The following is a 27,776-nucleotide window of genomic DNA, read 5'->3' on the forward strand; positions in this document are numbered from 1 at the left end:
ATGAAGATAGACATTACAAGTAAAGCACATAAGATTTTTTTCATTCTTCAGTTGTAGAGGATTTTCTGGCTAGCTACTGGGCTGGCAAGATATGAGGGGCCATGTGCTCTCCGAAGTGATCCACAGTAGGGAAGGTCAGTGTGTGAAATTGAGCCAAAGACCGTGAGATGAGCCAGGATCTTGCTGAATAACCCTATATAAATGCCAACTCCAGAGGGAAGCAGCTAGTTGGTGAACAAGCAGCAATGTTCTGTTTGGAAACCAGATTGTGGCTAAGGCAGATTGTGAAGAAGCGAATAGACACATAGCCCAATGTGATCCAAAGGCATTCAGTTGCAGAATATTAATAACAATGACTTAGAAAACTGGGTAACTCATTTAACTGTTGCTAAAAGTTCTTTCTAATGATAAGTTCATAATTTCCACATAACCATTTCAAAATTTTCTCCAAGTAAATTAAGAAATTCCTTGAGTCTAACTTTATCTGTTTTTCTGCTATTGTTGTTGACCTTGTATTTTAAATATTTTGTAATGATGTGTCTAGATTTAAATCTCTTTTACCTGCTTTTCTTGTTACTTAATATTCTGTTTCAATGTGGCAGAACCTTTACAATATTGGGGGATGTTTCTCTGATGGTAATCTCTCTGTTTGCTCTTTTCAGTGTTTTAGTGAGCCTAATACATAGCCTTTGGATAAAGTTCTTGTTTGGGGAGAAAAAAACTCTTTTCCATATTATTTTTCTTTTTATTTTATGCTGGCACAACTATATTTAATTAATTTAATGGAAAATGATGTTTTTAATACTTGTGAATAAATTTTCTATTCTCTAGAAATTCTTACAATTTTTATTTATACTTGTTATTCTAAATACCTTAATAAATGTCTATAAAATACAAATTTAACTATGTAAGTCTCTCTTCAGTTTTTTCTTTTTTATACATAGCCATTCTCTTTAAAGATCTAGCTACCTTGGTTGTTTTGTTAATGTTTCAGAATAAAATGCTCCTTTAGATTGCAACTTCTACTTGAATTGATTTCTTAATGTGTATACTTGCCTGATTTTTAATTTGTCAGAAACATTTTCACAGTGTGAACATGAATATTGGTGAAACATTTTAATAGTGTGAACATGAATATTGGTGAAGTTATGGTAGTGTTTACCCTATGTAATGAAGGTAATCTTGTTTAAGTGCTTTTGTATTTTGAGATAAGGCCAAATGGTAACTGAAATTGCATGGGAAATCTTTGAGATTTGCAGACAGGATTTGGTGAGTATATGCAGAGATCAGAGGCAAGCTGCTGCCTTCAGCCCTCTTCTGCTTCATCTAAAATGAGATGAAGTAACTCTGAAAGCAAAACTTTATTTCCCTTAAGAATCATATTTCTGGAAACAGAGATGTAATTTCTGTCTTTTGAGAACCATCAGTTACAACCACCACATATATTGGGTTTAGGAATGGGGTATATAGAGGGACACTTGCCCAAACAATTTTTACTTCACTTTGTTTTGTTTGTTCATTTTGTGTTTTTTAAAAGTTTTTTATTGTAAAATATTGTACAGAGGGGTTACAGTTACATGAGCAAGGTAATGAGTACATTTCCTATCAAGCATTGTTGCCTCTTCCTTTGTTTTTCCCCTACCATCCCTTCCCTCCCACCCCACAACTACACTCCCCTCCCACCCCCAGCCTAAATGGCAAAGTTCATTTTTCAACATAGTGTTTTGTACATTTCACTGTTACAATGGGTCAACCTGTATCCCTAGTTAAACATTTTGTTTTTTCCCTTCCCCTCTCCAAATTAGAGAAATGTATATACAAGATGCAGGGCACCAGCACCAAATACAGTACAAACAGGGATTATACTGTGGGGGAGGAACATATAAAGCAACAAAACAAATCACACAGTACATTATAAATATGTTAGAAACGATAAAAAAAAGAAAAAAAATCTCTTGTGTCCCTATCTTGGCGTTGATTCCGCTTAACTTGGAAAAAATTATATAAAGTGGAGTAAGCCAGGCCATGTTTTCCCTTATTTTCAATAACTACTATATGTCTGAGACAAGCAGAAAAGGTCAAAAGCTATGTACATATGACCAGATAAGATGATGTCAAGCAAAATCATTTTGTGGATTTTGTTTTAAAACAGGAAACCTTTCAATTAACTTCTTTATATCCTTTTATTTACTCTTACTCTCAAAATCTACCTAATTACAATTTTGAGTTTTTGAAAAACATCTCCCTACCTTTTCCCCTGAGTTTGTATTGGTTGAAACCTTTTCCATTCTGTTTATTTCTTGATATGTGCTTCTTAATATTTCAACCTGTTAGAAATATTATGCGATCTCCAAATCAATGATTAACCCTTGCTATGGATATCATACTCTTGACTCTTCTAGACTTTGACATTTTACACTTCATTAAAATATGCTTTATGGGACAAAAGGAAGATGATGAATTTATATCCTTCTGAAAGTATGAATGAAATTCTTTTAGCCTAATTTTTTTTCCTCAGTGACTCACTGATTATATCAATTTCCTTTAGTTGCTATAATAAATTACCACAAAGTTAGTGGTACACATAATACCATAATATCTTCTAATTTGAAGTTAAACAGTATGAAAATTGGTTTTATGAGTTTTCCATTCAGTTGTTGGGACAGGTGAATTCCTTATTGATGTTCAAGGAGAGATATTTCTTGCCTTCAGGCCTCTTAGAAGGTTTCATGGTCCTGGAACATGGCTGAATCATTCTAAATTCTGCTGTCTTGTCATACTAATTCTTCTGGATCTTGATCCAGAAGATCTTGATCCTTGATCCAGATCCTGATCCTGATCCCACATGGATAAGCCAGTAGTAGATGCCAGGTCTTTAATACTGTCTCCAAAGTTCTTGTTACCACATAGGGTAAGATAGTTAATGGTTTATAGAGTAGGACATAGATTTTTTTTTCAGAAATCACTTATCTAAATTTAGTCGGGGTGGGGGTGTAGTTGAGGAGGTGGGAGGGACAGGATGGTAGGGGAAAAACAAGGGAGGAGGCAAAAATGCTGGATAAGAAATGTACTCATTGCCTTGCTCATGTAACTGTAACCCCTTTGTACACTATTTTCACAATAAAAAAAAAACTTATTAAAAAAAAGACATCACTTATCTGCCCAAAATCATCATGTACATGGTTCTTATCAAATCTTTACCTAGTGATACTTAATTTAAAAATATTGTCTGATTACCTGTATGGAATCTGACATAGTGCTGGGCACATATTAAAAGTGAGACAAATATAAAAAGTCACTCCAAAAGTTTATTTTGTTATATACATAATGCAGCTCTAAATGTGAATTTCTTTGATCAATTAATTCTTTTTTTTTTTTTCCTTTTAGTTGTGGGGCCTGAACTCTGGGCCTGGGGACTGTCCCTCAACTCTTTAACTCAAGGCTGGCACTCTACCACGAGCCAATGCACCACTTCCAGATTTCTCTGCTTATGTGGTGCTGAGGAATTGAACCCAGGACCTCATGCATGCGAAGCTAGCACTCTACCGTTAAGCCACCTTCCCAGACTCGCATTTAAATCTTAAAATTGTGAAGAATAAAGAAAACCAAGACTGAGTTTTCCTTGTTTTTAAGTCATTTGCAACTGTGTATGTATGTATGTATATATATATACATATATCTATATATATACATGTATATATATAGATATATGTATATACATATACATCTATCTATCTATCTATCTATATATATCCTGTAACATATATAAATTGTTATTTTAAGAGGAGATTTGGCCAGGTTCCTGGGAAGATGGAGACCTAGAGGTCGTCCGGCTGTGCCTGGGGTGAAGGCCGAGGCCTCTGGGAGGCTCCCGGTAGAGGCAAAGGAGCTGCGCGGAGCCATGGCCAGTACAGTGGTAGCAGTTGGGCTGACCATTGCTGCTGCAGGATTTGCAGGCCGTTAGGTTTTACAAGCCATGAAGCATATGGAGCTTCTAGTAAAACAAGTTTTTCAAAGCCTACCAAAATCTGCCTTCAGCAGTGGCTATTACAGAGGTGGATTTGAACCTAAAATGAAAAAATGGGAAGCAGCATTAATACTAGGTGTAAGCCCTACTGCCAATAGAGGTAAGATAAGAGAGGCTCATGGACGAATTATGCTCTTAAATCACCCAGACAAAGGAGGATCACGTTACATAGCAGCCAAAATCAATGAAGCTACAGATTTAGTAGAAGGTCAAGCTAAAAAATGAAGTAAAATGTCTGATGAATTTTAAGTTCATATAAATTTATGAGTACCAACTTTTTATAATAAAATGCCTCAAATAAAGTATTTAAAATGATTCAGCACAAAGAAAGAGGAGATTTATGAAATACTTAGAAGATTTTATGTATGTGTAATTGGTGTATACCATTCTTGAAATTCTTATTTGTATAGGTGATGAAGGGAAGGGAGATACTTATAGATTACTTGAGAGCCATGGCAAAAACTGATTTTCTTCTTATATTTTCTATTTTTAGTAAGTTTTTGTTTTTGTTTTGTTTTGTTTTGTTTTTGTCTGTGAATGCTCTAACACTTGACCACAATTCCATTTCCGGTTTTCTGGTGGTTAATTGGAAATAAGAGTCTCACGGACTTTCCTGCCCAGGCTGGCTTGGAACCTCAATCCTCAGGAATGAGAATTCCCCTGAGTAGCTAGGATAACAGTTATGAGCTACCAATGCCCAGATAGCTTTAGTTTTGTGTTTGTAGAAGTACAATAAAAATACTGATAGATTATTGAAGCTATCAGAAGCAGTAGATAAAGTGATTATGAAGCTGAACATGGGACTCACCACCTTAGGTTGCAGGGCAAGATTCTAACAGGATTCCATACTATCAGAGCATGTTACCAGCAGTTACTCCTACACTTCTGCCCCGAAGCATGAAATAAAAAGCTTTAAGTTTACGAGACTTCATTGAAACACAAATAGCTCTGTGAATAAAGACAAGACAGATTAAACTATTCTATGAAGCTATGTAAGGCAAAATATGCATTATAGTCACTGGTGGTTGACACTGAAATACTAAGGTATGTATTAAATTATAATAAAAATACTTGTTTTCACAACTAGAATCTTTGTGCAAAATATGTTCAAAAATGACACTTCAAATAACATTTGACAGACATATATCATCTACAGGTTTCTTTGGAAATTAAGATAATTTCCATATTGAACAACCCCCAACACTTGCTAATCATATTTACCAGTAATGTCTGTTTCTGAATTAAAGAATTGTGATACAGAACTGCAAAAGTGTATCACTGAAACACCGAATTTAAAAGTAGAAGACTTTGAAACCCTGGGGTGCTACAAGTAGCAACCCAATGTGCTGTGAAAATGCATTAACTTTGGAAGGATCTACTCCACCATCATCATTTGATCCCAAAATAGAAAAGAAACAAACGAAGAAGAAAAAGAAAATAAAACAAAACCCGGCAGCAGTGCAGAATGTTTCATCTTTGTGCTTTACAACAACGATGACACGCTCAAGAGTGCCAGGCACTGAAGAGAATAAAATGCCTGCAAAGTTAAAGCAAGGGACCAGGAGCAGTGGAAGGGATCAGCCCTCCACAGTAGGGGTTTCTGTCATCCCACATAACTAAGTTTTCTTGTTTCGCAGATGAAATATTAATGCCATTTGAAATTTAAATTATAATTTTAAAAGAATTTTTGGTTGATTTATTTCCTGATTTGATCTTGCTTTCCTTCCTTTTTTTCCTTCATTCCTTTCTCCTTTTTTCCCTCTTTATTTCTTTCATTCTTTTTCTCTTTCTCTCAATCTCTTTCACTCTCATTCTTCCTTTTTTCTGTTTCCTTCCTTCCTTCCTGTCTTCCTTCCTGTCTTCCTTCCTTCCTTCCTTTCTTTCTTTCTTTCTTTCTTTCTTTCTTTCTTTCTTTCTTTCTTTCTTTCTTTCTGTCTGTCTGTCTGTCTGTCTTTTCCTCTTTCTTTCCTTCCATCCCTACCTCCCTTCCCCTCTTACTCTTTTCTTTTCTTTTACTTCTTTTCTTTTCTTTCTTTGCCAATTCTGGGACCTAAGAATTGTCCATGAGCACTTATGCTCAAGGATACTGCTCTACCACTTAGTCACAGCTCCACTTCCAGTTTTTTGGAGGCTGATTGGAGATAAGGCTCTCAAAGAATTTCCTGCTTAGTATAGCTTTGAACTATTTCCTTGCATCTTAGTCTACTAAAGAGCTAGTATTATTATCATGAATCACCAATGATCAGCTTTATGTTGTTTTTTTAACTTTAATCATGAAATTTTATATTAGGTATTTTTATAGCTTAAGTTCCCCCATATTTTTGTTATTTCTGTGGAGAGCACTGGAATTGAAGAAAGCCCAACAATTGGGGATAATCCTGAAAATATTCCAACTCCAGAAAATGTATGAAAAAAGGTAAATCAGCTAGTTGTTTTATTTTGGCACCATTCCAATAGCTAAGGAAGGGCTCCGTACTGAACAAATCATGGCAAGGAGCTTTAGGGCTACAAACTATGTTATGTGCAATTTATACAACATCTTTATGCTACCTATGGTATTACCACTTTTATCTCTCTTTTACTAATGGGCCTAATGAATTTCTCAGGCAGTCAATCTTATAAGACCCTACCCAAGTGAAGGATAGATGTCTTGTTCTTCTAAGTGAAGGATAGATGTCACTGTAAGTGACAACAGGACATTCTGTCCTGTTGTAACAAGACTTGAGACAAGGTATTTTATAACAAATAGGAAGCAGAAAAAGAGCTAGGCAGAGTGATTCAAATCAAGATACATTATAAGCATAAGGTCACAATGAAAAAAGTCACAATGAAATACCTTTGTTTAATTAATAAATGCCAATAAAATACTTAATAAAAAGAAGTTTCTTTTTCACAGTTCTGGAGGCTTGAAGTCCAAGATAAAAATATAATCAGACCCAGCTTTTCTCTGTTTGCAATATTTTTTTTACCTATAAGTTATAGGTACTTTTGCTCAAATTACAAAATGACTAAGCTTTTGAGGCTTTTAGTAGTAAATATTATAGTTCTGAACTCTAAGTGCCAATGAGACTAGTTCCTTACTCTCCGCTCTTCTCCTCTCCTCCCTTCCCCTAACTTGTTTTCCTTCCCTTCTCTTCTCTCCCTGACCTCAGCAGCTAGTGTTAATAGCTCTCTCTGTGTTCTTGGCCATTGTCCTAGCTGCTTTTAGTAGCTAGAAGATCACAGTAGCTCTTCAGTAGCTCTCCCAGCAGATATAGGCAGCTCTCCTGTAGCTCTCTTGCCACTCTCAGCTACTCTCCACAGCTCTCAGCTAAAGCTCGGAGTATCTCTTGGGTTGCTAGCTGTTCTCACGGCTAGTAGTCCATACTGGTACTAGTTCCTAGTTCAACAAGCTCAGCTAGCACAATTTGAGACCAAAAACTCAAAAGGCAAAACAAAACCATACAAATGGCATTGTTGGACTCGTGGTACAGTAAAAAGGAGAGAGAATACAGGGACAGATTTCTCATACGTGGGTCCGTGCATGAATGCATAGTTCCCCGCCTGCTAATCACAGATTTCCTGTATAATGGTGCCATTCTCCACAGGAGAGCCACCTAGCCTGGCCAGACTATCATGGGTGGAGCCCCTGAAGTCTTTCTGGTGAGGTAAGTATACTGAAGTTGACACAAGCACATGGTTCAGTGGTGTTGAGAGTGACATCTCCTTAGCAACACTGACAACAACGATGATGGCTGTGGCAGCTGAAGAGGTGACAGTGGCTGAGCTCAGAATGGCAGCCTGGTTGGGTTCCTGAGGCTGTGGCTGTGAAACAAGAAAACTACACAGCTAAAACAGAGGTGTGGCATCTCAGATAGCGTGGACCTATTCACGTTGGTTTCTTGTCTCTAAGTGATCTAAGAGGACTAGCATAACCTCTTGATTACACACCAAGATGACCAAGATGGAACTCACTCACTAAGTCTGGGGGATGGGCAGGACACTTGCAAGACAAGCAGCAGGAATAATGGTGCCATCATCATCCTGGCTCCTGACAGTTTGTGTCAGTGATGACTCAACGGCAAAGAATGTTGCTTGTCTTTTACCACACACAGTGAATGAGAACCTTGATATATTAGAGAAACAAAGATCCATAATAAAGTCTGCATCAAATGAGCCAATGTTTTATCAAATAGAAAGGAAAAGAACCCTTTGGGAAGAGTTAGGCCTTTCCGTTCTGAACCGTAGGATTCCTGCTGCTTCTTCCATAGGCTGATTCTGCCCTTTCATATGGCAGATGTCAGAAATTTTCCTTTATCATTTAGCTCTTTATAAAACTACATATCCCAACTTAATCGCTCACGAAAACAACACCTATCAGTATGGTCACTTTGATTATTAAGTTTCAACATTAATTTAGAGATGACACTTGTCATTTACAGGGAAAGTGATTTATTTACAAAAGTCTAACACCAGAAAGAAAGAGCCTCAAGGAGTTTTGTGCAGGCAATGTTGATTATATATATATATATATTATATATATAATATATATATATATATATGTATGTTGAGGACATGTTTACCTAGAAAAGCATATAATCCATCATATATTTTAATCTGACATCATTATAATTAGCAAAGCATTATTACACAGGGAAACAAAATAGAGTTAATGTTACTGGAGACAAGGAGATACCTAGGGTTAGAGACAAAATGGGTTTGTCTAGGAAGAGCTAGAACCATTATTGGCCAGAGAAGGCTCTTACAATTGAAATGATCAGATAAGTATCCTGAACTTTGACTTCAGGACCTTTAATTTCCCAGGTAGTAGTTCATTGATAAATCCCAAAGAGATTCCAACAAACTTATAGTGCTTTTGGGAAAGCTAAACCAGCCAAAACCCAGTTTCTTATAATAAGTGAAAGGAAAAGGATTTATATGTAGACAATTGGACTTTTTTTTTTACTCTGGTCTAGGAAAGATCTCCTGTGTAACATCATTTTCAAATGAGCCATGCCTGGATAATCTTATATCTAGCACTGCAAAAAAGTAACAATATATCTGACATTATTTTCATGTCATAGGACTATGGCCTTGCAGAATTTGTCAGTACTGAAACTATGTAGAAATTCTTACATCTCTATTTCCCTAATATTATTAAACAGTGCTGTTATTTAAATGCTTCATGTTGGATTGTCCATTTTGTTGCCATGAATATTGGCTTCCAAAAATTCTCTCAAAGACTGTCATTGTGCATTGATTGTAAACACAGAGTGTAGAATGAAATATGAAAAATAAATAAGAATTAATTTTGTCTTGTCAATTGTATCATTAAATTTGATGGTATTATTAATGTGGAATGACTCATCTTTAAAAAAATGTCATCTAAAATTCTTTAATTTGGCATTAATATAATGCATGTAGACTGTGATAGCTTTCAAGCTTGACTGCACTTGTATCTTTAATCAGAAGACAGAAGAGGCAAAAATATCTGTCCTTTGTCCAGAGGGCTTAAGATCCATTTAATAGAAGTTAAAAATCACCATATTGATTGAATGGGTTCATTATGATAATCAACCATCTCTTATATTCTCAGAGGCAACTCTGTGTGTGGTTGTTTCTATGTGTGTGTGTGTGTGTGTGTGTGTGTGTGTGTGTATTTACTGCCATAACAATGTTGCACCCTAGGTATGTTAAGAGAAATCTCTTTTTCTCTTGGTTTCTCTTGTATTCTTTCTTCTAGATTCTGTTGCCTTACTGGCAAACTTTGATGTCTGTAGATTTGTAACAATATTCCCTGGGTTTCTGCTAGTGCATCCAAGTTTTCTAGTGTAAAAGGAAACAACAGTATATCAATGTTCAGCATACTGATCTTGATTTTCAGAATAACTCTTGTTTCTAAAAAAATGCACAATCAAAAGTATTGGTGATAGGATGTCTAGAGGAGTCAAGTATGATCCTGTGTGGTGTACAGAGTAAAAGTATCTATGTCTATTCCCACATCACTGAGTGTTGTATGAAAGAGATGGCTACATGATTGAGCTCAGATCAAAGAAAAACACATAAACCCACATATATGTCTTAAAGCCAGGAGTTCACAATGTGCTATTTTAGAACATTAGTTCTGAACTAGCCCTGTATCGAACATAAGGAAGTTTACCTGAAACTTAGCATTAACATCAATCTGGATATATTAGTTGTACAGATCATGTGAGAGAGTGCAATTTCTTCCATCGCTTTGACATTGTAGGAACAATTTCAAATTTTAATTTTCTTATTTTATGTTGTCCTGTTTCCTTACAAGTGAACATCTGTGCTTAGACATAACTAAAAGCAATATACCATATCATTTCATTCAGAAATTAAAAATGAAAAAATGTTATGCCAACATTTTTGATGATGTTATATATAATCCAGTGCTATATAAGCTCGAAACTCTTTCATCAGCTTTGGATTGTACTGAAATCTTTATCATTAAGCAGAAACTTAATTTATAAATTGGATAAAAAACAAAAATAATCACTGTTATTAAATATAATATTCTTTTATTTTTTCATGATGACATTTGCAAAAATGAACTCTTAAGAATATATAATAGACACTAATTTATAATTGAATTCATGGAAGTAGTTGACAAAAGAAAGAAGCTGTTAATTATCAATTGTGTTAATTTGTCTCTCATTGAAAAAAGTTTAAATGGAGAAATACTTTACAATCTCTGACTCGAAATATGTTAAAATATATTTTAAAAGCTTACTCTCAGAAGATAAGATTTCTTTTCTCCATTAGGACAAAAATCATTGAAACAATGTTCTACTCTAAATGTGTGAAATTTTAAATTCTAAGGAGAATAGAAGTACAATGTAGTGATTATCTATTATTAGTAGCTTTGAGAAAAAATTTCTTTGTTTGAATGGAGAATTGTTTCAGGTCTATTATGCATTGGCTAAGTTTAGTTTTTAATTTAGTAATAATTTAGCTTTACAATTTTGGGTCTTATCATATTCTGGTTGGAAGAATGGATAAATAAAATATATATCCACAACTCTTGTTACTTCATGACTTCATGACACATTATTAACATAAGTACAGAATCTTGTACTGAATATTTCTAAATTTGGGTATTGATTTCATTAATTCATCTAGGGATTTTCATATGTTAATCTAAACCCAGAAATCAATTTTATAGCTGCATATGGAGATATTCAAGTGTGTAACCATAGTCTTCTTTTATATAATACTTCAAAACATCTGTGGCTTCTTGTATTCAAAAAATTAATTAGATATTTTTCTTGGCATGTAAAAACCTTACTGTCAATATTTTTCTATCTGTGCATGTTATTGCCTTCCTCTTTCCTCTATATTCTAGGAATATTTTCAGCTTTGTATTTACCTCCTTTTAAGCATTAGATACATTGTTTTCCTTCAATTAGATTGTTTTTCTACTCTTTTGAGATGTTTAAATCTTTTCAGAGATAGCTCATGTTACTCTCGTGATAAATCCTTGTGCTTTCAAATGCCCTATAACATTTCTTTCTGTATGTTGTATTTAATGTATCTTTTTTCTTAGATTTTTATTTAGCCTCAGATTTTACTCTTTAAAGTCAGCAAATAATGTATCAATATAATATAACTACTTTATGTGAAATGCTTTCTTAATATTTTCTCAAAAATATGATTAAGAATACTAACTGTAATAGAAATGGAGGTATTTTCAGTATTTATATTGGTTAATATTTTCTAAAATTATGAAAAAAATCTGACTGAAAGAATTTGGAGGGATTTTATGAGCAGAATTTATAGAATCTGCCAGTTTGATCACACCCTGCACACCAAAAAAAAATTTACCATTCAGCTATAAATACTTGTCTTTATCATTCTCTAATTTCCAAGAAATAATATCTGATCCTGGGACCATAAGTAAATGTACAATTAATGCCAATCTCAAATTCTAGATTTATGGCTCTCTTTTAACTGCCTACCAGACTTCAAGCATATCTTAGGGTTCTGTTGACATTACATAGAAGAAATAACAATTAATTAGGTCACAGTTTATCTTACATTGGCTTTATTTTAGTCTCTTTAATGAGATTTGAGAAGCACCCTTGTGTAATCATTTTCACATTTAGAAACCATCTGTTAGAATGGGTCACTTCTGCAGATGGCTAAACTCATTAATTTATGTTGAATCTTTCCAACATTGATATTAGAGTGAAATTTTCCTAGGAGTTTCCAGTCTTTGGAGAAACACTATATTTGGAATTTTCAGCCATCTATGATCTGGAGAAGGAACAAAATTTACCTTGCTTGATACACAAATCATACTTGCAAGATAAAGACTCACAACATATAAAGTATAAGTCAAATTGAGTCCACAATTACACAGTTTATTGTTTCTCCCTATTGAGAACCAGCATGTGACTTAGAAAGGTGGCAATTTGAGACTTAATTAGTATTTACTTAAATGGTGACTCATAAAATCTCTGTTTCTCCAGAAACGACATATGATAAATCCTATTGAATTCTTTCTCAACTTCACTCAATGTTAAATACTAGGAATAGTGTAGTCACAGTCCACTACTGCCTAAAAAGAAGAATATTTGCAAATACCTACTCAGATACGTTGAATTTCTATGCTTGTTGAACAACAGCAGTATAAAAAGTATATTATTATATATTTCATATACATAGAAAGGAACATTCACACACAGAGACTAAGTAAACCAGAACATGGAAAGGCCTGAGAAAAGATGGAATAAATTTAATTAATTAGAACAAGATTATAAAACATATTCTGCTAATAAAAGTAGAAAATGACTGCCATAAATCAAAACAGCATTTTAGAGAGAGAGATCACTAAATGTTAGAATAGAAAGGATCTTAGAGATCCTCTCAAACACTTCACTTTTCAATAGGAACATAAAGAGCTATTATGACCTGCCCCTGACCAAGTAACTCATTAGTTAAAGAAATAATTCTAGGCCAGGCGCCGGTGTCTCAGTCCTGTAATTCTAGCTACTCAGGAGGCTAAGATCTGAGGTTCACAGCTCAAAGCCAGCCCAGGCAGGAAAGTTCGTGAAATTTTTATCTCCAATAAACCACCAGGAAGTAGCGCTGTAGCTCAAGTGGTAGAGCCTTAGCTTTGCGCTGCAGAGCTGAGGGACAGCACTCAGGCCCAGAGTTAAAGCCCCAGGACCGAGCACCCCCTCAACCCCCCTCCCCATGAAAAAAAAAATCTAGGCAACACTTGTTGAAAGTTCACTAACACTCTCTGTTCTTTGTATTATTTTTGTTTTAGAAAAGCTTTTGCTAGGGTTATCCTCATATATTTACCTGAGTCTCCGAGGGCTCCAATTATCTATGAATTTTTATGTTACAGAGAGATTGTGATTCTTTAAATGTATGACATAGACAGTGAAACCTTAATTTCCTATCTAGAAATAATTGTTTATCATTTCTAGGTTTTTTTTCCTTATCTTGATCTCACCTTGTTATACAATAACTAATAGAACAGCAATACTGAACTGTACCTCTGCTTTTTAATCCAACATATAAATAGAGAATGAGAAAGATATTAGAACAAAGAGACTATTTTTATTGCTATGTTTAATTGCATTCAATGAATAGGAGGGAGAGATAACTTTTAGAGTTTAGATCTTCTCTATGAGAGACATAATAAACTTGGAAACAAATTGCAGAGGACAATAGTAGGAATACATTCACGTTGTCTAGTTCACTATAAAATGATGATGCATTTTTCTGTCCATATGTGTTTGGCTAAATCAAACCAGGGATAATCTTGATATTTAATAAACAAACAAGAAATTTATCTCAATTTAATTGCCCATCACATCAAGTCAGAGGCCATATTAGACAAGTAAGGTAGGAAATCACACTGTACAAAAAGTAAGGGAAGTAGTATTTGAGAACAATTATAAATTCAATATCAGAACCTAGAAATGTAATATATTTAAAATGTTCTATATAAATAGTTGATGACAGGAGTTAAAACTTTTTACCTCTGAGTATTTTTTCTTAACTAGTTACAAGAAACAATAGCTCATGATTCAAATACAATTTTACTAATCTGATATTTGAAGATATTTGGAACTTTATTTTAAAAATTGTACTTGAAGCCGGGCACCACTGTAATCTTAGCTCAGGAGGAGGAGCCAGCCCGGGCAGGAAAGTCCATGAGACTCTTACTTCCAACAAACCACTAGAAAACCAGAAGTAGTGCTGTGGCTCAAGCGGTAGAGCAGTCACCTTGAGCTGAAGAGCACAGAGATAGCGCCCAAGCCCAGAGTTCAAGACCCTCGACCGACCAAAAAAATAGATTAATTAAATAAAATAAATAAAACAAAATAAAAAAGTTAACATTGTACTTGAATAATGGTGAAAATGAGAAAATAAGAGAAGAAAGAGTGAAAAGAAAAAAGGAAGGAGGGATGAGAATGGAGTACAGAGAAAAGGATCAAGAAAAGAAAGAAGAAGAGAATAAACTTTACATAAATATTGTAAGGTGAAAAGGATCAAGAGAAGAAAGAAGAGAATAAACTTTACATAAATATTGTAAGGTAAACAAGTCTTCTGATTTATTTTTATTTTTATTTTTAATGTCATTTATTGCATAAAGTTTTACACTTTAGTTTTTTTCTAGTTAAATTTTTATTTTATTTTATTGTGAAAATACCATACAGAGGGGTTACAATTACATGAGCAAGGTGAGTACATTTCTTATCAAGCATTTTTGCCTCCTCCTTTGTTTCCCCTTCCCATCACTTCCCATCTCCCCTCCCCTGTTTCCTCCCTCTCCTTTCCCCCTCCCCCTTGCTAAAGTTGTAAAATTCCTTTTGCAACATGACATCTTGTACATCTCATTGTTGCAATGGGTCCACCTGTGTCCCTATTTAAACAATTTGTTTTTTCCCTTTTCCTCCCCAAATTATACCAACATCAAATATAGTAAAACAGGGGTTATGCATATCTTATAAATATGTTAGAAACAATAGCAAGAAAGAAAAAAAACATTTAAGTCTTTATTTTGGGGTTCATTCATTTCGATTAACATCAACTTATCTGACTGTTTCTGTTTGTCTCAGACTTGGAAAAAATTATATTAAGTGAAGTAAGCCAGGCCCAAAGAAACATAGGTCCCATGGTTTCCTTATTTGATTTCTTTTCTTTTCTTTTCTTTTTTTTGGTCTGGTCATGGGGCCTGAACTCTGGGCCTGGGCACTGTCCCTCAGCTCTTCAGCTCAATGCTAGAGCTCTACCACTTGAGCCACAGCACCACTTCTGGCTTTTTTTCTTTTTGCTTATGTGGTGTGCTGGGGAATGGAACCCAGGGCCTCATGCATGCAAGGCAAGCACTCTACCACTGAGCCACCTTCCCAGCCCCTCCCTTATTTGATTTCTTAAACAGTGAGATGTCTTATTAGGTTGAGACATTTTAGACTTTTCAATTCAGAAAATGAAGACTAATTGGGATGGATAGTAACTATGTTTGTACTTGCTTTGATGAAGAAATAATTTGCACACAGAATTAACATTGAGAGGAAATACAAGTGCAAACCACTGTTCCTTACTTGTTAAGACATAATGTTGTGATTGAGATAAAGGCTATTCAGAGAATAGACAACAGTGCTGACATTTTCTTTTGCTCTTTCCCAGACTCACATTCCATACCAATGTATAACAATACCAACATATACAAGGAAGCAGTCTCAGTTGACTGGCAAGGGATTGTATACTCCATGGGACATTTGAGAGTATCTTGAGAAATTTTGTTGTCACAACTTGCTTAGTATCTGGAGAAATTTCTTGTTGCTATAACCTACTGGGTAGGAAAAAGAAATACTACAAACCACTCTATAGTGCACAGAATGGCCTCTTGAAACAAAGAATTATATATCCAAAATATGAAGCTAATCAAAGCTATAAAGCATCACTCAAAGTTCTGTATAAGAATTAAACACTTCTAATTAAGTGCAAAGGAACTATTTATTATAATTATGTCTCAGGCATGCTTCTCATTATTTGCAATATTTCCTATTGCTTCTTCCATTCTTTGTTATAATTTGAGAGAATGTTATTGTACCATTTGAGGAACACATCTGCTATAATTTTAAACATGAGAGAATAGTGTTGTAGATTTCTTTTAGTGAAAATGTTGACTAGTGAATAATATGAAAAATTACCTGTTATATGGAATTGATTTAAAATAGGCAAGGATATAAACTATCACATACTTGACCATTAAAATTCTTTTCACCACATTCTTTCTTTATTATATCCATTTTTGTAAGACTAAGTACTAAGACTGGGCCAGGAAGAAGTTCATGAGGTACTAAATCTCAGCTACTTTTTACATATTTAAAATAAGTTTGAAATAGCCCTGAATTCAAATAAATCAAGGACTAGCCTTTTTATTTATTTGCCACATGAGATGCTTTATGATCTGCTTTGTATATGTTGACACTTTAATCGATAAATGTTTCTCAGTGTATCATATTTTAGCATGAAACATCAGAATCTTTAAAATGTATTCAATTCAGCACATATTTTGGTAATAAGTAACAGAAGAGCTATTATTATTGGCAGATAGATTCACAAATACTTAATTCAATCATAGAAAGTTTTATCAATGGGTCACATTGTCTAGGCTGCTATATTGTCTACTCTAAGTTTCTGTCCTAGTGGAATTGTGAGAAAATAATGTTCAGAGTGTTAACATATTAAGGCAACCATCTAATTGCTGTTTCTGCACTTGTAGCAATAAGGCTTCATTTGAATCTGACATTTCATCTGTTAATCTTGAAATTTCAGGTAAACACACAGAAGGAAATCAATCCCCATTCCACAACATGCTCTTTAAATTTCAGGGATTTCTAGGAGTCTAAAAAATTGAGTGTGATCAGAAATCTAACTTTGCACACCAAGTACAAGTTAGGAAAAGAATAGAAATAATATGAATTACAACTATTTAAACATTTAGAGGAAACTATTTGTGAATGAATATCAAACTCTTAGGCCATTATATTTAACTTTCTGAAATGATGTTAACATTTTAGGGGGTACAATCGATGCTGTTAAGATCCTGTTCTAGCTTCCAGGTCTAGGGTTCCACTTTTCCTTTAACAGTTGTGAATACTGCCTATTACTAACTCTCAGCTTCTTCTTAAGGTACTCAGTTGTCCTTGCTTGGGGAGATACTCTGTAGCATAGTTTATGTCAAGGTGGGAATCAATCTATTGTTTAGTATGAATCACATTTTTGCTGTGCTCTCCCTTTTATTCTACTTCTTTCATTTTCTTCTCTTGAGAATATTCCTCCAATTTCTCTCTTTATCCATAATATCTATTTCAGGCTACTCTCTTAAGACCAGTCCTAAGACTTCACCATATTTACTATTAGAAACAGGATGTTTCTACTTATAACGGGAACTTATTTTATTGTTGATATTTTTACCTGTCATTAAGGAAATTACAATTTAATAGTTTGTAAGGCATCAAGGCAAATATTTAAATTAATGATCCAAACTAGTTAAATACATCATTTAAATATTGCACCCAGATGGGCACTAGTGGCTCATGCTTGTAACCTTGGCTACATAGGAGACCGAGATCTGAGGATCTTAGTATAAAGTTAGTCCTGATAGAAAAGTTGGTAAGATCTTACCAATAATGTGCTAGAAATCTGGAAGTAGAGGTGTCATTCAAGTGGTAGAGCACAAGTCATGAGCATGGAGGTCTGGAGATAGTGTCTAGGCCCTGAGTTTAAGCTTCAGGATAGACAAATCAACAAATAAATACATAGTTCCTAGAAAGTATATTATATTTGCTAAAAATGTTTCCTAATTTATAGCTAAATAAGCTGAGGCCAACAGAAACCAATTAACTTGCAGAATTAACAAATAATTACATAATGTAATGGTTTTTATTTCACATCCAGTCTAGAAAATAATATGATGTATAATACTCAATATAATTAACTGAGTTTTAAATCAATACTTAAATGGTTTTTATTAAGATATCACTTACAATGATAGGATAAGTGATAAGTACTATTAAGGAAAATAAAAGAAAGGAGGTGAGACTATGTGCATGTCTGCATGTATATGTTGTATGTTTGCATGTTAACTGGTAGTAGTGAGTAATTTTATTATTAAAAAGCACAAGGGCTGAGACATGAGATACTTTATACAGAGGGTACATTATACAGATATCTTGATGGAGAGATACATTGTGAGATAGAATTTGCTAGAAGAGATCAAACTCTAGACATAACTTGAATCAAATATTTGTATAAGGAGTTACTTAGCTGCCTTGTTAGGATAGAGCCTTAATAATCTTTACTGGGCCGTTTGTGATATGTGTATTTCAGGTAATGGCTGACTGCCAGGATTCCATGCAAAAAGAGTAGAAACTAAAGAGAGAATTAGTACCAGAGATAGGAATTTGAAAAAGAGACAGGGTTTTGGAGGAGGGAGCCAGATGATTAAATTAAGAGTGTTAGATTAGGGAGTTGTCTCCACTGATTCCAAAATTTTCAGTGTTCCTCCAGCATTCCTGAGGTGATTGAATTTCTTGTGGCGAGACAGCTGTTTCAAGCTAGGCTGACACAGGGAGGAAGCTGCGGCAACATCCGGGGCTATTCAGTAGGGTGGCCTCGAGCAGCCTCTGGATTATTTGAAATTTAGTGGACTGAGATCATTACTCACTTTGTTGGATTATGTACCACCAAATCCCACAGAAATCCATTCAGGATGTGTGCCTATGGTTCCATAGTTATTACCACAGAAAAGATTCATTTTTCTAGTGGGCATTTACAGCTGGGTCGTATGAGTTCTAATCTTTCTAAATTCGACTTCATATTGTGCATACTACACCATCACTCGCTCTTTTCCATCCCCATTTTTCAGCCACCGAAGGGATTCGACGAACCAGTGGGGAAGGAGATTACCGATTGCCTCTTTCCTATAATTGAATGATCTATATATAGAACAAAGTTGTGATGGAGGGGCAAATTCAGACTGCAACCTGAATCATGTTCCACAAAATGTACTGATAAGAATCAGACAAGGTGGTTTTATACTAAACCTTCTGAGTACTAGGTATAGAAATTTGTACACTGTTTATAAAAATTTAATACTGCATTAGATCATTCATTTTAAACGTCAGATTAAGAGGCAACAGCTGGTTAATGTAGTAGTTGTCATTGTCTACAACAAACTGCATATTTGTAGCCCTTTAAAGAGATAATTGATATATGTGAAACAATTTTGTTGTGTAGACCCTTTTAAATGTATGCAAGTATAGACAGAAACAAATTGAACAAAAGACAATTACAAATCTAGTTAATTTTCACCTGTGATTTGCTATCATGGCACATGAATGAATTTAATTGATTATAATTTACAACAATATATATTTCATATAATCTGGTTTATGTATAACCATTACAATACATACTGATTTGGGGAGAAGAAAGGACATTTTAAGCTATTTAATAAAAGTTTTAAAAGTACTTGATATTTGTTTCCTTTTTACAATGAAACAATATTGTAAGGGAAATTTTTATTTCTATGACATTTGAAGAACAGCAGGCATATAGAGTATGCATAAATTGCAGTTGTGTTTATGTTGATTTTCTCAGTGCAATCCAATATTACCATCACATCATCAAATAATGAGATTCAAGAAGGCATTATTGTTGAAACAGGTAGCACAGTGGGATAAAAACAAGTATAAAATAATGCAACTATTGTTTTCCAATAATGGCAAGAATGTCACAAATAATGTTGGCAGGTGGACAGAATATTACACTTTGTAAAGGCTTTTAATTTAAAATAATAAAAATGCATATTCCCTATTGCACTTATGATGATGATATATCATATTTTGAAAGACACAGTGGTAGGTTGAAATATTTCAAAAGAGTAATACCATTTCTGAGTTTATTCATAAGAGGAACATGAAGACTCAAAGTTTCAGTGGTTCTAAGCACTCTAAATTACTTTCCAACAAGATACAACTTAATGCTTTTCCATTAGCAAAAATCCTTTAAGTGAATGTCTCTATTTATATGCACAGTTATAGTTGCTGTCAGTAAAAAAAAAACAACAGAATTTAGTTTTATTATACATCTACTGGAGAACAGAAGTAAGAACATAAAAAATTCTTACCTTCACTTAAGAATTTCTTCTTATGTGTACAACACAGTAGGTATTAGGTGACTTAATATTTGAACTTACTAATTTTTCACATAGATTTTTCCATTCGCTATTTCTTACAATCATCAAATGTAAAATTTTAAATATACTAATCAACTTCACTTAATAAATATGGAGAATTATTATCAGTGAATCACATGTTAGACACTAGTTTTCTTTTGTTAATAACAGTTACATTTTCTGCTGGTTTGGTAATATGATCGTTGGACTTACACAAGCCATTATGTTTGCTAAAAAGCAGAAATGTTATTAATTGCACTTTATGCCCATTAAACAAAATAACAGAGAATACTGAATAATACATTTAAATTTTTCTGAGTTCATTTCTTTGGAAATTCTACTTTTATATAATGTACATAATAATATATATCCATTACAAACATTTAATTTTATCTATCTACCTTCCTGCTATCTATAAATCTATGTACATATCTGATACATATACATAATCTATGATCAATAAACCTTTAATCATTGTACAATACATATTATTTTTAGTAATACAAGTTTCAGTGCCATGGGATTTTAATTATAGAGATCCAAAAGAAGAGAGCCTCAAATTCTTATATTTTATTAAGTTTTTATATTATAACTACAAACAATCTTTGATACATTTACTGAAGTTAATGAAGGAAATCAGAAAGTTTTTAAAGACTAATGAGAAAAAGGCAAAAAATAAATTTTGTTTTGTAAACAGGAATCTATTATACCTAGTTACAAATATATTTTCTGATTTCATGCCAGAAACAAATGATTACTTTATATATTAACAAGTTGATAATATCTTTCTGTAAATATTAAAAAAACTGAATTGAATCATATTATTCCAACTATGACCTATTTTTATTTTCCATTGCAGTTCACATCATATAATGTTCATTGTTTTCTAAGTGCAGAGAGCACACAGGTAGATGGTAAAGGAAAATTAAAAAAGAAAAAAAGCATGGAAAACAGAAAAATCCAGGAAATACATGTTATTTTTCTGTATGCATCAATGGTACAGGATCATCATTTCTTAGCTAGTTGTTCATTAGTGCAGAGAAACATATTGCAAAATATAAAAATTAAAAAAATCTATATTTCAATTCAGTGCTAGCATATCTATCTAAAACATAGGCTTTGCAGTGTTCTGTGCTTGCTGTTTACCCATGTCATGGTATCCAAATATGTAACCATAGGTTTGCAGAATTCTCTAGTTTCCTCCTGAATATGCCAACATCACAAAATTCTTTTTTCAGGGTTATGTAATTGTTCTCTCAGCTTTTTAATGTATCATGCTGTATGAGTGACAGGGAACAAGCAATGTAGCCTGAACAGAGTTTTCTGAATGTCCAATTTATGAAATGAAAAAGACAATGATTTGTTGCTTCAGCATTTCATGGTGAGCAAAATGCTAAGATATTAAGGGTTGTTGATAGCAATCAGTAATGTAACTGTGATTTCTGATTCCTCTACATTGTCTCTACTACTTCTCTCCATTTTCTCCTCATGATATATAGCCACTGACCAGTATTACATTCTGTAATAATGAACACCTTTCAAACCCCAAGCATTTAAGATATTAAGCTCACAATAACAAGTTTTACATTTATTTTATAATTACTATTTCCCAAAGTTGATGTTAGTATCATTCAATACTTTTAAAGTTAGAAGGAATTTTGGAATCTATAGTACACAGGATTAATATGCTTTAAGAAATTATGTTTTAAATATTATTGGCAAGAGCTGGGTGCCAGTGACTCATACCTGTAATCCTAGCTACTCAGGAAGCTGAGATCTGAGGATCATGGTTCAAAGCCAGCCCAGGCAGGAAAATCTGTGAGACTCTTATCTCCAATAAACCACTAGAAAACCGGAAGTGGTGCTGTGTCTCAAGTAGTAGAGCACTTGCCTAGAGCTCAGGGACAGTGCCCAAGCCCAGAGTTCAAGCCCCCCCAAAAAATATGTATATATATGTATAGTCAAGACTTATTTTGTCTTTGTGTGTAGTGTATATATTCATAATGCTCCACTTTATCAAAATAATGACAGCTATGTAGGTGTACCACCTAAATATTAGATTTAATAACAATAAATTAATTGAATATAGATATATTTTGATTTCTGCTATTGCCCAGATTTGAAAACCTATTTTAACTATCTTTACCAAGAAAGATACTATATTAACTCAACTAATCTCACATGTTGTTCATTTTCTGCAATGGTCTGTCCACTTACTTTTTTTAGACAAAATGATTATTCTTTATTATAACCTGTTAAAATCATTAAGCTTTTGAATAAATATGTATTTTTCAGATATGTGTATATCCAAGTTATCCACCAATTTATCTATCTTCATCATCAAATATTTAATGATTCTCGTTGTGTTTCATGCCATGTGAAATTATAAATTATGCATTAGATTTTGTGGTACTATTAGTAAAATATTTTAATTTGGAAAGTAATCATAAGAATGTTTTTCACTGATATTTCTGTATAGGTGTATGCTGTACTGTGATTAGTTTCACTGAATTTTACTGTCTTATTCTTCACGTGTTTTTACATTTTTGTCTGTTTGTGTGTATCAGTATTAGCATGAGTTCAAGGCACATACTCTCCTTTAGTTATTTTTGTTTTTTTTTTTTCACTCAAGGCTATTGCTTTACTGTTTGAGGTATGCGGATATATCTGGCTTTTTGCTGGTTATTTGGAGACAAGAATGTCTTAGATTTGTCTGCTAGGGCTTGCTTTGAATCTCAGTTCTCAAACCTCAGCCACCTGACTAGTTAGGATTATAGACTGAGTCACTAGTGCCCAGTTTGTTTTACAACTATTTTAGTGGCTTTCCTCATTCTACTTGTATACATGTATACAAAGTACTTCAATGAAAAATAATTTTGAGTTATTACTTGATTTATTCTCTACATTTTTATTCTCCTCAACAGTGAGAGCACACTAATGACCTAGGCAAAAACTATAGAAATCCTCTAAGCATTATTTCAATAAGAGATTGACATTGTTGAGAACAGTGTCAAATAGAATCTTGAAAATTGTACAATCAACAAGATTCATAGTTCTATAACCCCAAGTGCCAAAGAATTACAAAGACCAAATTTTTCACTGTGAAATTACTGAATAGGAAAGAATGTTGAATTATATAAGGGTTACCTGGTCAAGATTCAGGAGAAGTCCAACAGGCCGAGTGCTTTGAATAATTAGAATGATAAGATTATAGGCTTAATTTTGCAACTAGCTCAAAGAGTCAGTGTCTTTGAGTTTCTGTTATTATCAGATGAGAGGCTAGAAAAAAATAGGAGAGTAAAGTCTTCCATGGAATGAATTCAACACATGAAAACTTCAGCAAGATGTGATCAGATAGATTACAAATTGTCAATATTATCTTTGCAATCAATAAATAATATTTGAACACAGTTAAATTGTTATATATGCATTTTGGAACTCTAACCACAACCTAAGAATTACATTCTGAAACAGAATAGATCAAGTCAAGCAGGAACCTGCTCTCATCTCCCTATAAAGTCTCATAAAAATAATTTACTAATAGCTGGGCGCAGGTGCCTCACGCCTGTAATCCTAGCTATTCAGGAAGCTGAGATCTGAGGATCACAGTTCAAAGCCAGCCTAGGCAGAAAAGTCCAAGAGGCTCTTATTTCCAATAAACCACTAGGAAACTGAAAGTGGAGCTGTGGCTCAAGCAGTAGAGCGCTCGCCTTGAGCTGAAGAGCGCAGGGACAGCGTCCAAGCCCTGAGTTCAAGCCCCGGTACCGACTAAAAAACAAACAACTTCACTGAGGTGGGGGGTTAGTTGTAAAGGGAAGGGATCTTAGGGAGAAAACAAAAGAGGAGGCAACAATGCTCAATAGGAAATGTACTCATTACCTTGCTCATGTAACTCCAATCTCTCTGCACAACATTTTTACAATAAAAAGACGTTTTTTTAAAAAAAAGGATTTGGAATTTCTAAAAAAAAAAAAAAGGTAGGCAGGTATCAGTTTATCAGGTGGTATAAAATTCTCAAAAATGAGAACAATATTTAAATGAGAACTTTATCAGGTGTCAATAGTAAGTTTTAAGATACTTTCCAAGATATTAGATTCTAAATTTATAAGTAAATACGTTGGTTGATATGCATGTGTATACAAATATATTAACTGAAATACGGTGGATTCAAAGGAGAACTGAAAACAATGTAATTCCATAGAAAGTCAAAGTCAAAGTTCAGCAAAATAAACAATGGGTAGCAATACACAGAAGGAGTGGGGTGCGGCAAGACAAGAGGTGGACGAAGAGGTGAAGAAGGGTAGGATGCAGTTAGGAATACAGTGTATATCCTATGATATAAAGAAGAGTGAGGGAAGGGCTGGGTGGGGGAAGGATGGGTGACCATGTTGAAAGGAGGGACATTGCTCAAGATATATCTCGTTCATAAATTGCTTTGTTAAAGGAAAGCTCTATTGTACAACTACTTAAAAGTAGTACTTTTAAAATATATTTGGAAAATGCAATAAAAATACTGGAAAACATTTAAATACACAATGGGAAATAGAAAAACACTAAGCATTTAGAATTATATTTATAACAAGGTTATATTATCTATCTTCCAATCATATTATTCTTTATAACAATATTATCATTATTATTATTAATAATATTTATTCATCTCCAAATCAAATCATATGAACTGAATCTCTCTTAAAGCCCCTCAGAAGACTTATTTTTCCTTTTATTTGTGAGTTACTTTGCCAATGGAACTTAGGTGAATTAATCACTGGACTATTCACTTATACCAAATTGTCAGTGATTGAAGCAAGAAACATGTTAAATCCAATTATTTTGATCAAATAGGATAAAAATAGTCTGAGCTTAAAGTAGTATGACTGAATTTGAGTTTCTCTGAGCCAACATTTATGTTATAAGGATGGGCAAGTACAAGACTAGAAAGTTAGCTCAAGCAGAAAACTTCAGTACCACAAATACACACACACACACACACACACACACACACACACACACACACACACTCCAAATTTTACCTTGGAGATACTAAGTTTCAGGGAATCTGCTTAAAATTATGGATAAATTTAATTGTCTTGGTAATAAGAGTAACTACATTTAAGTTTGTTGCCTACACAGGCATGTAAAGTTTTTACAAAGAGAAGCCAATAAAGCTTGAAAATGTTGTGCTTTATTAGAATATAGGTCAAATCATCATGGCATGATGAGGTCAAAGTTAATTTGATACTTTCTGTCCCTTTCTATCATGCTGAGTTCTATTCTTTGAAACAAAAAAAAACCCCTCAAATGTATTGAGTGTGCTGTCCTTACACTGTGTGAACACCACATAGGTTTTAATTTGCATTCATGCACAATATCACATAAAATAAGAGCATTTTTCAGGCTGTCTCCTGAGTTATGTTGAGAAAGCAGAAGGTTAGGAGAAAGAATGCCATTTATGAAATTTTCCTCAGTTTCCACAATATTATTTTACAAAAAAAATCTTAAAGAAAGAGGCAATTACCTATTTATCTGTACAATAAAGATAAAGCATTCAGTAGGATGAGTGATCGTAACCAGGGAGGTAAATGGGTTGTCAAACTCTGTCACCTTATCATGGAGGATTTCCTACATAAAAATGACAGGGAGGATGTGTGATGGCCTTAGACTTAAATGATAGTGGAGCAAAAATAGAAAAGGATAATCACCTCTGTACACTGAATTTGATTTATTCCTCTGTGTGAGAAGGTGAGCTGTCTTACTGTTGCCCAGAGTATGTATTGTTAAAGCTGAGCACATTTGTATGTTGTATTGGTGGAGGATGATCATAATATATTTTTTCCAGAACAATATTAACGCTAGTCCTCTTCTAAGAAGCTTCAGACCCTGGGATAAGCAGCTACTCATGTGCTTCTCTGTGTTAACAGAGTCAGTTCAACAGAGAGTGGTTTTGCCTTAACTTTCTACATGAAAGGCACTGAAACTGCAAATAATAATGTTGGCAGCCAGTCTAATAGCAATTAGTCTGTTTACAAGTTTGTCATGGATTACTTACTTATAAAGCTTGCTTACAAGAGGCTGAATTCAAAGTAACATAAGTAAAGGAAAGCATAAGAATATGAAACAAATATAAGATAGGGACTGTCTTGGAGAGAGTAGTGGTATGTAGAAGGAAGATTCCTATAAAAATGTACATGCATGTGTGCCTCCTAAATTATTTATTTTCTGTAAAGCAAGTTGTAAAGGTTTACAAATAAATTAAAAATCACAGCGTGACACTATTGTTATAGACTTGCTAGCACTGCCTGATTAAATTTTTGTAGGGACAATTGTAAAATAGTTTTAAGTGGATCGTGTATGTAGCTTACCTACATAAAGAAAAGAGACATACTCATTTTTTCTATGTCCAGGAATTTACCTCCTTCTAATATAATGATTTATTACATGTGTTCTGAGGAAAGGATTAAAGACAAACAAAATTAAATATCAAAAGTAATAAGTGATTTATTATTCTAGCAACATGCTATTCTTTATTAGCAACTTTAAGTCATGTTAGGCTGCCTAAACTGAGTCAACTAATGTAAGTAGGACAATACATGAAATTGTATAAATTTCATGACAAAGTTCCTCATATCTTCTCACACTGAATATCTGGAGTATCAGAAACATATTACTTAGACCCTTGAGTATACCTCACATTTAACCACTGGTGGACAGCAAGAACTGTGGCTGGAAGGCTGGAAGGAAGCTTAGAGGACAATGCAACATGACTCTAACTTACTTCTGATTCAACGTGCATAACTGTCTTGAGAACAGCAAACTGATTTTCCAGGTTACTAAGTGCATTTCTACTCTCAGTGCCTTTCGTTTCATTGTTTAAATATTCATTTTGCAATCCTAATTATCATAAACGAGACAGGTGGCTTGGTGGAAGTGGAAGGCAAGTAGCAAGGTGCATTCAGAGTTGTGAATAGAAAGGCACGGGTCAGGGGCAGACACAACAGAGAAGTTCTTTGTGGCTCACATATCACGAAAGAACTAGAGACAACAAGAAAACTAATTTTTCCATCACAATTGGTGAAAAGGTATTAATATAGCAAGGAATTTTCCGTCAGATCAGAAGTCACAGAAAAATTTACCACATACCAGAAATCTGACGATACTGATAGCCATCCATGTAACAATAATTGGTTTTTGTTTTGTTTGTTCTGATTTGCTTTGCTTTGCTTTAGTTTTTGTTTGGTTTGGCTTAGGCTTAGGATTTTTTGTGGTTGTTGTGGTTGAAATGCTGTGAAATACACATGATATAAAATATTTAATCAATTTTAAATGCGTTAAAAGGAAGGTAATTTTCAGAACCATTTAGTTCCTGGGTTTATGAACTTCTCAAACTGAAACTCCACACAGAATAAACAAGAATACATCAATTGTTTCTCCCACATTAGTCCTTGAAAAATACCATTTCCTGTCTATCTGTGCAATTTGACTGCTCTTTATAATTTTATTTATTTATTTACTCATTTATTGTGGTTGGCAGTGAGG

At 33.9% G+C, this 27,776-nt stretch overlaps 1 pseudogene; it reads left to right on the forward strand.

Annotated features, from left to right (window-relative positions):
• Positions 1-3,886: 3,886 nt before the first annotated feature.
• LOC105991501 lies at positions 3,887-4,263 on the forward strand (annotated as a pseudogene).
• Positions 4,264-27,776: the final 23,513 nt, after the last annotated feature.

The sequence above is a fragment of the Dipodomys ordii genome, unplaced genomic scaffold (genome assembly GCF_000151885.1).
Source record: "Dipodomys ordii isolate 6190 unplaced genomic scaffold, Dord_2.0 Scaffold73, whole genome shotgun sequence".
Taxonomy (NCBI): Eukaryota; Metazoa; Chordata; class Mammalia; order Rodentia; family Heteromyidae; genus Dipodomys; species Dipodomys ordii.